This window comes from Triturus cristatus, chromosome 6, assembly GCF_964204655.1.
Source record: "Triturus cristatus chromosome 6, aTriCri1.1, whole genome shotgun sequence".
NCBI classification, from domain to species: domain Eukaryota; kingdom Metazoa; phylum Chordata; class Amphibia; order Caudata; family Salamandridae; genus Triturus; species Triturus cristatus.
In genome coordinates, this window is record NC_140589.1 from 39,827,409 (window position 1) to 39,841,243 (window position 13,835).

Below are 13,835 nucleotides of genomic sequence, written 5' to 3' on the forward strand. Positions count from 1 at the left end.
CTACCATCACCTTGATATAATTGCCTTGCAAGAGACCCACCTAGCGAGGGCTGAGGACACACGCCTTAGACACAAACAATTTCCTCTAATTTACAGATCCTCGGCTCACACGAAACACAGGGGGGTGGCGCTCATGTTTCGTTCTACTATACAATTCCAACCACTGGCAGTCCAAAGTGATAAGGATGGCCGCTGGGTCATGGTTAAGGGGCGCTTGAGAGGGAACTAAAGGATAAACGTGAGAGAGAGTACATATGGGGCATTCGGAGACCCTCCGGTGATATCACGCACAAAGATGAAGACAAGGCAGAGATCTTTGGCTCTTTTTACAAAACTCTTTATTATGGGGAAACCCTAGACTTCGACAATCAGCGAGAGTACCTCCGGACGTTGCCCTTGCCCCAGGTGTCCACTTAATGGAACGACTTTTTCACCGCTCCTTTTACCTTAGAGGAGGTTACCAATGCTATTAAAGCCCTGAAGCCCCACAAAGCTCCTGGAACGGACGGTTACACCGCCATCTTTTATAAGACATTCTCCCCTAACATTGGCCCCCACCTTGTGCAGTTATTTAACAGGATGGCTGAGGACGGCGAGACTTCCAACACCATGTCCGAGGCCACGATCTCAGTAATACCTAAACCAGGAAAGGACCCTCATCGTTGTGCCTCTTATAGGCCTATTGCCCTGCTAAACCTGGACACGAAACTGTACTCCTCTATTATCGCCAAACGACTAAATGACCTCATGCCTGCCCTCATACACCCTGATCAGTCCAGATTTATGAAGGGTCACCAAACGCACGATAACACCCGTCTAATTATTCATTTGATAGAGATGGCCAACAGATGTAAGATGCCGGCGGTTTTGGTAGGGTTGGATGCCGAGAAGGCGTTCGACAGGATTGACTGGGTATTTCTTTTCCACACACTTACAGCATTCGGCTTCTCGCCTAAATTTATAAATATGATCCGAGCTATCTCTTTTCGGCCTCACTCTAAGGTAGCAGTCAATGGGGTACAATCCTCCTCCTTTGTTCACTCTAGAGGCACAAGGCAGGGGTGTCCCCTATCACCCTTGCTCTTTGCTCTTAGTATTGAACCACTAGCACTAGCGGTGAGGGCTAATCCTGGAATAAAGGGGTTGCCATTTACGGGGGAGCCGCACAAAATTTCTCTATTTGCGGATGACGTCCTTGTGTCCCTCTACGACCCGCCCACGTCCCTCCCACACTTGCAATCGGAGCTTCAACGCTTCGAAGCTGTAGCAGGCTTTAAAATAAATTTAGATAAATCGTATATTCTCAACCTCACTCTCCCACAGGCGGAAGTTCACCGGCTCCAGGCTCTTACACCTTTGCCGTGGGCTGCTTCCTCACTTCAATATTTGGGAGTTCAGCTGACGGCAACGGTAGAGAAGCTATATGCTGCCAATTTCCCCCCATCCTAACCCAAATCTATCCGGATGTCACGAGATGGAAACCTCTCTTCCTGTCCTGGCTAGGCCGGATACACGCGGTGAAAATGACTCTCCTTCCTAAGCTCTTATATTTATTTCAGGCCTTACCCATGATTCTATGCTTTGTCTGGCAGGGGGGATTCGCTTGCTTCTCCTTCTCCCTATTGCGACGCTCACGCAGGGAGGGAGGAGTAGGTCTCCCAGACATCCACTTATACTATAAAGCTGCACAGCTAAGAGTCTTAGTTGAATGGTCACAGCAGGAATCTGAAAAGCACTGGGACATATGGATCGCAGTGTGACTGGAAGGACCATAAGGAACCTAGTTTGGCGACCCAAAAGCGATAGACCTAAGAACACGTACGTCAGCACCCCCACGCGCACCACCTTAAAAGTATGGGACTCAGTTTCACAAGACGACAGGTGGACTACGTTCCCCTCTCCATTTACACCACTCCATTGCAACCCGGCATTTCCCCTGGCCCTACATGAGGGACCCTTTGACGACTGGAGGGAGGGAGGATGCCTCACCTTGACGCACCTATTCCATAACTTTGACCCTCTCACTTTTGATAATTGCAAGCGCGATTATGGCATAGCAAACACAGAAAGATACCATTATACCCAACTACTGCACTGGGTACTTACACCTCAGGTACGAGAGGCAGCCACTCGCCCCCTCACAAAATTTGAGACTTTTCTTACCAGGACTTCCTCCATGAAGGCGGTGATTTCTTTAATATACAACTTCCTCCTCACCACCGCACTCTCCCCACGCCCACGGTATATGTACATGTGGGAAGAGTTACTTCAGTGAACTATCACTGACGAAGAAAGGACTCATTTGTGGTCCGACATCATTAGATTCAATCACTCCACAGAACTCTGTGAAGCTCACTTGAAGACCATGATGGACTGGTACTATAACCCGTCAAAGCTTAAGTGAATCTTTCCCAACACCTCAGATAGATGCTGGAGGGGGTGCGGATTACTGGGGGACTTTCAGCATATATGGTGGGACTGCCCCACTATCTGCCCCTTCTGGGAAGAAATTTTGGCAGACATATTGGGATATCCCATGCCCACAACTATGGCGGGTGTCCTTTTGGGGCTTCGTGATTCCATCCTAGGACATCAGACCAGAGCAGATAAAATGATAATGTGGCTATGTATAGGAGCAGCAAAGATCACCTTAGCAGCCGCTTGGAAAAGGAAAGAGGCACCAGCTATCTCCCTTTGGCATTCTCGCCTATGGAAACTGCTTAGCCTGGAACGCATGTCAGACATTTTCAGAGATAACTATAAGAAGTTTGAGTTCAAGTGGGGTCCTTTAGTCACCTTTCTTTCACAAGGACTACCATCGGCTGTATGCCCCTCCACCATTAGGGCCCGTCATCTATTTCAATTTTGAGTAGAGCTCTAGTATCGTAGGTTAATTCAAATGCATGACTACTGCCGCCACCACGGTAGGGGAGGGGGGTGGGAACCGGGGAGGGTTTTTTCCTTTCTCATTTGTAATTATGTTCACTCTCGAGGGGGGACTGTTAGGCGAGGATTATATGTTCACTTCGTGTGGCGCCTTCCACTTGGAAGGCTTAGGAGAGTTAGCCTAGCAGGAAGAAAATGTAACACGTCCAGAGTCGTTGTTCGGACTTTAGGCTGGACAGACTGAGCCCCGTTCTCCGCTATTGTCAGCAGCTGTACCCACCACTTCAGCCTCTCTCTGAGCAAGGAGTTCGATTTAGGCTGGGCAACGTATCTTGTCCAAGCATTTGTTTTTCTGCCAGAATATGCTGTTCCCCTGCGAGGGAAGTTGTGTTGATATTGTTTCAGATTAATTGCTGGAAAATTCAATAAAAATATATTTGACAAAAACATGCATAATCTGAGCCTCCGGTTTTGACATAGAATAAAAAAAACATTCTAGCTTATGCAACAAGAATGTTCAAATTTATTAAGGACACAGAGGTGAGGATTATCCCACCCTGGCCTGCTGTACTTATAAGTATGGTTATGCCTAATGTACAAATACATGTTATAATTGCATTGTTATGAAGATGTGTTGATGGTGCTAATCCTAAAAGGATGGAATTTATCGCTTGATATCCTTTTTCTATAGGTAATGATCAGAATCACTCCGGAATCAGGTTGATTTCAAGTGGTTGTTGGTTGACAACTTTTTCCAAGGATGGAGGGCCAGCGCGTACAGTTTGTTGATGGTTCACTCTTCGTGAAGAGATGTTTTATCAAGAACACTTGCAGTGGAAGATTCTTGCAAAGGAGTTCCCATTGGATCCTTTTCGGATGGTTGAGTTTCAACTGTTTTAAAGTTTGATGTTTTGATTCTCTGTGGGTTCATGTAAAATAACTTGCTGCCAAACTCTGCAAGCATCTTGTCTCTCATATTTACCAGTGGACTTATACTTTCCTCTGTCTATGGTCAATAAGATACAGAGTGATGAGTTCGTCAACATTGACTCTACTACTGGATACATAGACGCAATTCAGTATGTGGGCTGGTCTTTAGAGTTGACTGGTATTGTTTTTTCTCACCAAGATATTGACAGTCATATGCTGTCAGAGTAGTCATTTTACAGGAAAAAGTGCTGTACATCTGGTGGGTATCAAAAATGAGATTTTTTAGTGATGTTTACCATTTTATTTTCTAGTAGGTTTTCAAGCAAACTACCAAAAGCTAGCCCACCATATCTGTGTTCCTGGATATTTGTGTAACTTACATAGATGGCTACCTACACTGTTCAAATACTTTATTATGGACTGAATCCATGCACGGCAGCTAGGTAAGGGTGTAACATTCTTTATTCATTAGGTCAGAGCACCACAGTACGTGTGTGTGTGTGACCCTCTCGTCGTCTAACCGTCTTACCCCCCTTCTGGCCTTTTCAGCCCATTACCCCGTGAGTCCACCCCTTTTTGTCACTTGTTTTGCGGGCACTTTATGCCCTGGGTGCTGCAGCTGGAGGTCAGCTGGTGCGTTGACCTTTGTGCCACTGTTTCTCAGTCTGTGCCATTACATCTCTCCCTTTCATTGGAAAGAACATTGGATGGTTGGCAGCAGTACTTTCTCAGCAGGTAACATTTCTTCAATGAGTCTCGTGGGTCTTTTGAGGTTCCTCCTTGTTCTTCATGGTTGGCTCAATTTCTCACCTGTGCAGCTGCTCTTGGTCCCGCTTTCATGTTCCTAAGGATCTTCACTTTTGGTTGAGTATCAGGGAGGGACCTGGTAGTGTGTCTTGAAGTGTGAGATGTTGGGTGTCAGCTCTTAGCAGTTAGCTCTTGCTGTGATCATGGATGCTTTTTAAGATGTCACTTGCATTGGTTCCACCTTCTATTTTGTGTCAGATTTTATTGCTTGCTTTTGGTTTACCAACACCCAGTCTCCCTCACTGAGGTCAGAAGAGCATGTACATCTCGATCTGTTAGCGTATTGTTTCATCTTTTTCTTTGCTTTCCGATCTATCTGACGCACTGTCTCATCAGTGACTGCTGGTGTGGTGGGTGGTGGCATTCACCTCGGAATGGGGGTACAAACATCTCATACCAGCATCAGTGTTGCAGGACAGTGTCCGGTGGAGTGGTGAGGGATGTTGCAATATGGTCTTAGGACGGTGTTGAGAGTCTGTTGGGTGGGCTCTGCTTACTGGAGTGCATTTTTGAGGGTCAACATTAACTGCTCAACCATCCCATTTGCTTGTGGCCACAGAGGTGTGAACCAGCATTGTTTGAAATCCTGGTGTGCGGCAAATTCGGCAAACTCTTGGCTATTAAATGGGAGTTCATTGGCAATGTTAACAACTTCAGGGATTCTCCAGGTTGCAAACACTTCATCTAGCGTAGGACTGTTCTTGCTTTGGTTGAGGTTAGTGATTTGGCCAGCGGGAGTCTTGAGGATTCTTCTGATGACGATTATGCATTTGCATGATTTTAACGGGCCAAAGAAACCCACTGCTGTGTTTTACCACACAGGCTGAGCGATAGACGACATCTACAGGGGAAAAGGGTGTGGGTCTGTATAAGTGAGTGGTCTGGTGGTCTGGATGGACACAGCTGGTGGTGTTGCCTGATCATATTTATCTGCAATCTTCTGTTTTTGTGGATTGGGAGTGGGTGTCTGGACATGTAGTCAGTGAGGTTACTAACTTTTCTCGATTTATGGATTATGGAGTAGTTGTAGTCTTGTAGCCGAATTCCGTGTTGTATTGTATTGTGATTGCATTTATATCGCGCTTACTAACCCTGACGAGGCGTCGAAGCGCTTTTACTCTGGGACCTATATAGGATTAGTGTTGAATTAGTATAGTGAAACATGCAAGTACATTTTTAGTGGTTGATAGGTTAGTCAGTTATTTGAATTCGGAAGGATAGCAGAAGGATAGAAGAGAGGAAAAAAAGGTTTGTATTTATATATCGCTTGTTACCCCTGATGGGGTGTTGAAGCATGCTACTCCAGAAACCCATAAAGGATTAGTGCGGAATTAGTATGGTGAAATATGAAAGTAATTTGAGTGGTGGATATTAGTCAGTTATTTGGAGTGAGAAGGGTAGCGGAGGGATAAAAGGGAAGAAAGGTTTGCATTCATGTAGCACCTGTTACCCCTGATGGGTGTTGAAGTGCTTTTCTGGTGAGTAGGACGCTACCCCGGAACCCATAAAGGATTAGTGTTGAAATTAGTATAGTGAAGTATGAAGTAATTTGAGTGGTGGATATGATATTTAGTTATTTGGATAGAGAAGGGTAGGTTGCGGGATAGAAGAAGGAAAGAGGTTTGTATTTATATAGCGCTTGCTACCCCTTGATGGGATTTTGAAGCGCTTTATTGGCGAGTAGCACGCTACTCTGGAATCCATAAGGATTACTGTTGAATTAGTATGGCAAAACATGAAAGTAATTTGAGTGGTGGATTTGTTAGTCAGTTATTTGGATTGAGAAGGGTTGGGGAGGGGTAGAAAAGGGAAAAAGGTTTGCAATTATTAAGCGCTGGTAACCCTGATAGGGTGTTGAAACGCTTCCTTGGTGAGTAGTATGCTACTCTGGAAACCATAAAGGATTAGTGGTGAATTACTATAGTGGAATATGGAAATTGGGAAGTGAACAGGTTAGTCTGTTATTTTGATTGAAAAGAATAGTGGAGGGACAGAAGAGTGAGATTTTTTTTTTAGGTCATAGCAGTAGGAGGAGGCTTTTGGATGAGTAAAAAGGGGTTATGAGGGGAAAAGGTCAGAGGGGAGAGTGTATAAAGGTTTGTTTTGGGGGATCGGTATAGTAAAAAAGTGGTGTCAGATGATGTAAGGAGTGGTTGAGTAGGAGAGAGTCTAGAAAGGGTTATTTTGGGATCATTGTAGTGGTATGGGGTTAGGGATAAATGAGAGAGTGGATGTAGAGGATATATTGATAGATGTATAGGGTGTGAGATAGGGTAGTGCATTGGAAAGAGTAGTAGAAAGAAGTTTGAGACGAGTCAGAAGGTTGGGCCAGAGGATATATTGAGAGAAGTATAGGCTGAGAAATAGGGTAGTGCATTTGAAATGCTAAATTAGAAGAAACTGATAAATATATAGATCCATAAGTACATTGAAAGTATATAGATGCATAAAGGAGGTAAGTATATATAGATTAAAGATATTGATAGAGGTATAGGATGAGAAATAGGGTAGTGCATTGGATATTCTTTTTCAGGAGAAAGGTAACAGACACACAGATCCAAGTACATGGAAGGTACATAGATGCACAAAGGAAGTAAGTACATGTAGACCAAAGATGATTTTTTATTTATTTATAACAACATAATTATTCTACATGTATATACAAAGCAATACACAATGATAGGTACATATCTATAGTGAAAATAAATGCTTATATACAGAGGAATATGCTGTAAATTTCTGTTTGCGCATGGTGCTTATGTGGGGAAGAGCCAATTCTTGAGTAGTTTTCTGAAGATAAGGTGGTTGTCCGCTGATCTTATGTTTGGGGGTAAAGAGTTCCATAGTTTGGCTGCTTGAACTGAGAAGGATGTGCCACCCATGTTTTTTTTCTTGTATCTTGGGATTTTGAGGCGAGATGCCTCTTTAGAGCGTAGGTTCCTTTGTTGAATGTGCTTGGTGATTTTACTCCTGATGAAGCGCGGTCCCATCCCATGTATCTTGCTAGTTTGTTCACTTGGGCATTCTTCGACAGCTTGGAGTCCATGGTCATTCCAAGGTTTCTTACTTCATTCGATAATTTAGGTGGTGATCTCAGTTCATCAGGCCAGGCGTCAAGCGGGTCGTAATGTTTCCAATCGCCACACGTGAGTATTTACGTTTTTAAAGCATTCTATTTGAGATGGCTCCAAGTCATCCACTGATCCACAGCTCTGAGACAACAGAAAATTGGCGATTTTTTAATGTCTTTGGGGAATTCCAGTTGAAGGAGTATTTGCTTGTCATCTGCATCGTTATAGCACGTGAGGTGAAATTGATTGATCAGTACCGGTAATGACTTCATGTAGATGTTGAAAAGCATGGGTGAGATGATAGAACCTTGACGGAGCCCTGCTTTTGTGGAGTATAGTTTGGACGAGAAAGGTGGGGTATGGATGACATTAGTTCTGTTTCAAAGGTAGGACGCGATCCAGTCTAGAGCAGTTCTCTCTATGCTGGCTTCATAGAGTCTTTGTTTCAGAGTGTCATGGTCAACTGTGTCAAAGGCAGCCGAGAGGTCCAAGAGGAGTAGCGCTGCAACTCCGCTGCGGTCAACTGTATTCTTCTTGTAGAAAGGTAGGGTGCTTCGAGCATGGTAACCCCTGGGTTTTGCTTGGTGTCTATGGGTCTTTGACTTAGTCTGCTGGGATCCTTCGAATCATGACCCCAATCACTGTACTTTCTGCCTAAATTGACCATGGTAAGTACTTGTGTACATCCACAATTGGCTACTGGTGTACTCTTGTATGCCCCTAATATATGGTACTGAGGTATCCAGGGCATAGGTACACCAGGGGTTTCCCATGGGCTGCAGCATGTATTGTACCACCCATGGGAGTCCACTTAAACTGTGACTACAGGCTGTAATTGCAGCATGTGTAAGTTGGTGCTTGCACCTCTCACAACAGATATAAGTTTCCTTGCATCTGAGGTCACTGCACTTAAAACCTACAAGTCACCCTTATGGCAGGCTCTTCAGTCCTGAGGGCAGGGTGCTTGTTTATAAGTGTGAGGGTGCCGCTGCATGAGCAGGACACCCCCACCGACCCCGGAGTCGATTCTCCAGTATGTAGGGTCAGCCATTTTAATTCATATAGTGTGCATCAGTCATTACGAGAAGTCTAACTAGACCGAACTGCACCAAACCCAGCCATGTTTGGTATTAAACATGTTGGAATCATACCCCAACACTGATTCTTGGGTTGTGAGTATGATTCCATGGACTGGGGGTTCCCTTGGGGCACAACCTGTACTGCGGGTAACAGCCTTTCAGGGTCTGACAGCAAGCTAGTGCTGCTGCCGACCACAGACACGATTCTGCCCTCCTGCTTCTGAGCCAAGCTCAAGCAGGGGAAGGTAGAACAATAGGTTTCCTGTCACAGGGAGGTGTGACCACCTTCCAGACTGGACTTAGTGTATTAGGCTGGGGTGGGGGTGCTTGCCAGCGCCACCAGACTGCTTTGAATGGCACATTTGGTGCCCTGCTTGCATACTCCAGTTTGAGCCAGTTCAGGGAGCCCCTGGCTCCCACTCTGGCGTGAAACTGGACAAAGGACATGGGATTATCCTCCCCTCTGTCCAACCCCAAGTCATTTCAACCCTTTCCCTAGGGTACTTAAGGGCTTACCTGTGGGTGGTTCCTTAGATTCTCTGTGGGACAAGACTCAAGCCTGAAAACATGTCACTCTTCAACCATCTGGACACTTGGACTTCACTTGACTTGGAACCAAGACTGAACCAACAAAGACTCCTGCTGCTCCTGGTCTCACTTTTCTGTAAGTCTTCTTCGTCGTCTGTCTGTGCTTTTGCCAGGTTCTTCGACAGACCTGTGGGCATTAAGGACACCTGAAGTAATCTCCCATGGAGTGAAGAAGTCATTCCCCTGCATCTGCAGGCACCACAGTGATGTTGATCGGTCTACTGCTCGTGTCGTCCCACGGACGTACCGAGGCTCAACAACACAGGTGGTGGTTCTGCAACTCCCTCGAGGCCTGACCTGTCCTCTCTGTAGGTATCCCTCGCTGGGACCGAACCCCTGTGCACTGTGTCGACTTGCTGTTGCCAAGGCTTGTTGCCTTCGTTCTTGGTAAGCTGCTCAAGGTCCTCTGGCGACTTCTGTGCCTTCAGCCTGTGGGTCCTCCAGAGAGTCTTCTACTGCTTTAGTGGGGTCACCTGCTTGCTCGGGCCTGCTCTGACTCCTGCTTTTGGTGAGTCCATTGGACCTTGGTGGTCCCAACGTTGCTCCTTCGTTCTCCACACCAGTTGCGGCTACGAAGGCTTGTTGGTGCCCTGCCAGACACTGATCACATCGGATGACATCCGATGTGGGACAGCTCCAGCATGGCTCCCGGCCTTCCTTAGTATCATCTGGTCCTCACAGCTGCAGCGACAAGGTCACCGTCAACTCTCCTGAACCTCCCGGCCTCAGGGGGCATTGTGTTTTCTTCTGAGTGGCATAGACTTGGTCCTCGGCTTGCAGGTTCTTCACTTCCAGAATCCACCTGTGGATTCCATTAGACTTCTTCACCTTCTTCTCCAGAAGCATTTTCTTCCAAGTCTTCCATTGTCTTCGACGGAGGTCCTCTGAGAAGGGTCCTTCTTCTGCAAAACTGCAACCGCAGGAGAGAGAAAGGGATTTCCACTACGTGGAGGGGAACACTCCTGGTCCCCTTATAAAGCAAATAAATAAACAATAGGAGGAGTATCACCACTCAAAGTCTCAAAGTATTGGGAGAGGTGCACAAGAAGGGAAATTGTTCTTTCATAAGAAGACCCCTCACTCACCAACCTAGTTGGTGACATGCCTCATCATCGGGGTCCCACCCGAATAGCCAAATGCCATCTGGGTGTGCTTCGACACCTGATTACAGTGGAGCTGGTTGGTTTTGTGTATGTGAGTGACAAAGTGGTTTACAATTTGGCAAGATTTAACTCACTGAAAAATCTTTATTCTAGAGCAACTGGACAATGTTAAAAATTGGTTAGATACCTGTTTTGATTAGATTGACCTCTGGTATCTGTAAAGTGAAAAAAAATTGCCAAAAAGGTGCATTATCTGTAAAGTGAAAAAAATTGCCAAAAAGGTGCATTAAAAGGTCTACATGTTTCAACCTGTAGTGGGTAGTACCAGGTTTTCGTCAGGACCAAGTGTGCGTGACCCGGGCGGTATACACACGACAAGGTGTACCCTACCCTTGATCACTGATACCTAACTGTGTACTTACAGATAGGTGTCCTTTCATCCAATTAGTCGAAAGGAAAAATCTAAAAAGACAAATATACAATCACAAGCAAACATGATACGTAGCTGTAACGTAGTGTCCCTATGCTTTTTTGGCAAGGTCTGTGGAAGCTTTATTTTGTGGCTCTTATCTTGGATCAAATGATGTAAAGGACACTGTCTGATGTTTGCTTTACTATGTTGAACTTTTTGGATATCGGTCTGCTTATTCATTCTTTTCCTCAGACCAAACTAGGAGAGAACTGCACGTTATGTGCATGGCCACTGGAATTATGTGATTGTGTGTCCGCGATGGTTTTTGCATAATTATAGATTTGTTGCTTTTGCCAAATCATCCATCATGTGCCGCATAATCTGCATGTTTTAAGAAAAAAACAAATTTTGTTTTTAGCTGATACAGTTCAAAAGCTACTGAAAATGCAGTGACACGTGGTGCTGCACACTGAAAGGCCTTATGCAAAGCTCGACTGGTCACCCTTGTGTTGTTTATTGTTATATGTGGGCATTAAAATTGTATTAATGAGGTGCAACAATGCCCAGGCAGTGTTACCAACTTTAAAAATGACAAAATAATGAGGTAATACTATTACAAAATGTGCTGCATAATTTGCCTTTCCTTACCACATAATTTACTGAACCCTGCCGCATAATTTAGCCCTCTCCTGACGCAAAATTCCAGTGGCCCTGGTTATGGGACATATTCATAAAGGTAATTTACACTTGTGAGTAATTTACACGCTTCGGTGTATTCTTACACTTTTGAGTAACTTTAATTTTTCCTATTCACTATTTAAGAGTGTAAGCTTATTCAAAACTATAGACTTGCATATCTCCACCCCCTGATACAGAGAGTGAAGCTAAATGTGAGAGTCTAAATTACTACAGCCAAAGAGGAGCAATAGTACATCCAGCACCAGAGATGGCTAACCACTGATAATGCAACACATTCCCTTAAAAAAAAAATAACACGGAGGCAGGGACTCAAAATAGAACCCCATGAGAAATAATTTTCAACTAAAATATACATAAATTAAATTGAGTGTTTTTACATTAAAAAAAATAGAAATTAAACTGAATGCTAACATTTAAGTAAAAATTAAAAAAATATTTAAAACTTAAACTCTATAGTTTAAAAATATATAAAAAGTTTAATTAAATTATTAAATTACTTTTTATTTTAAAAAATATTTAATGTATTCATTTTTTACATTAGTTGAAATTTTACTTTGAACATAAGAAAAATAATTTGTATGTAGTTTACTATATTTGTAATTAATGAAATATTAAATTGAAAATTATGTTAGTAGTTCTAAAATTAATACTTAACATACAAATATTTGTACTATTGTTTTTCAAGTTTAATCAACTTTTTGAATCAACCAATGAGTGCTTTATATTATTATCTACTTGGGTGTATGAATGGCTCAAATTCATCAGTTCACAGAACTACCAATTTTCCAATTAATTTTATAATATAGTGATGGATCAAAACCAGAGGTTAGGCCTTATTCAGTTGCTCAGTACTGGGGCAGCATTACCACCTTTAACATACAGAAAATACAATTCTATGCCAGGACTGGAGGCTCAGATTATGCTTCTAAAAATTTTCAGCAGCCAGTTAAAACAGTAAAAACACAAAACTACATTTTCCACAAGCCCATCAACCAATCAAGGCACACCACTCCTTATATCAGAACCAACACAGAACAACTACTCCCCTTACTTTGCTGCTGCAGCCAAAGCGAAGTATCATTTCTCTACCTAATACACTCTCATGAATTATTACTGTATAAATGTGTTGTGCATATGTACTGTGGTTTAAATATTATGTGATTGCCAAGTAAGCTTTATTATTGTGCCTTATATCTGACCAGCACTCAGTGCTTTGTCGTGCTCTCTCTGTCCTGATTCTCTACCCCGGCGGCATGTTCTCACTGATGCAGTCCACTTTCTACTACGCCTCTGCCTGGTGCATCCCTGCCCCAGCACCACCTTCAGGCATTCTGGAGTGCTGCATGAGCCTGCAAATGGCTCAGGGGACTACCCAGTCTAGTTTAATCTCACCTGTTCTTGACCGATTTTGCATGTTTATAAACCTTGCCTCAAACTCAGGAATCTCGACCAGATTTCAGTTTTTCCCTCAACGCCCATAACACGTGGTCCACTGACTGAGTACATAGTTGTAATACTCATATACTATAATTTTGGAAACCACAAGGTTCTTGTGGTACATGACATGCTCACCTTTAGCCAATACACAAGTATTTTATTGGGGACTGTTGGACTTGGCCCTTCTGGCAAGTTCACCCCTAAAACTTTTTGCATTTATCCTAGCCTTTTTCCTATGTTGTATTAGTGGTTTTAGGCCTCTAGGCGCCTTTACACTGTGTCCCAGTGGAAAGTGTATGCGCTCTGTGTATGTTTTAGTGAGACTGACCTGCCCTCCCATAGGAATGCATGAGGGATCTGAGTGACCGTGTTAAGTCCTGATGTGAGAGGAGTGCAGGGCCGAGTTTGGTATGTGCGAACTCATAAGATTGAATGCTCGCGATGATGTGTGCGGCGTTACTGTGTCTAGTGTAGAAGTGCCACTTCTAGAAGCTGGCATGTCTGTGTAATAAATGTGAAGTGACTGTCTGTTGTCAAGAATTCCTGTCATGCGAGGGGAGGAAAACGGTAACCAGCGAAAACGGACTACATCTCCCAGGATGCTTAGCGGTTGAGAGGTTATGTAAACAGGAGAGCTGTTACATAACTCAAGGAAAACACGCCCTTATGTAAACAGGAGAGCTGTTACATAACTCAAGGAAAACACGCCCTATAAAGGGAGGAACCGGGAGGTACAACGCTGTCGGATATTGTGTTTACACCGACGTACCTGCTTAGTGAAGAGCAGTGTTCCGGAGTGGTGCTCCAGTAAGGCAAGAACGGA

At 44.0% G+C, this 13,835-nt stretch overlaps 1 long non-coding RNA gene across 1 annotated transcript in view; it reads left to right on the forward strand.

Moving 5' to 3' along the window:
* The window catches only part of LOC146813722 (uncharacterized), a 156,829-nt gene that overhangs the window by 42,906 nt on the left and 100,088 nt on the right, over positions 1 to 13,835 (forward strand). Inside the window, exon 2 of the long non-coding RNA XR_014962891.1 lies at positions 3,578 to 3,765. This is a non-coding gene — a long non-coding RNA (uncharacterized LOC146813722). The remainder of the gene's footprint in view (positions 1 to 3,577; positions 3,766 to 13,835) is intronic.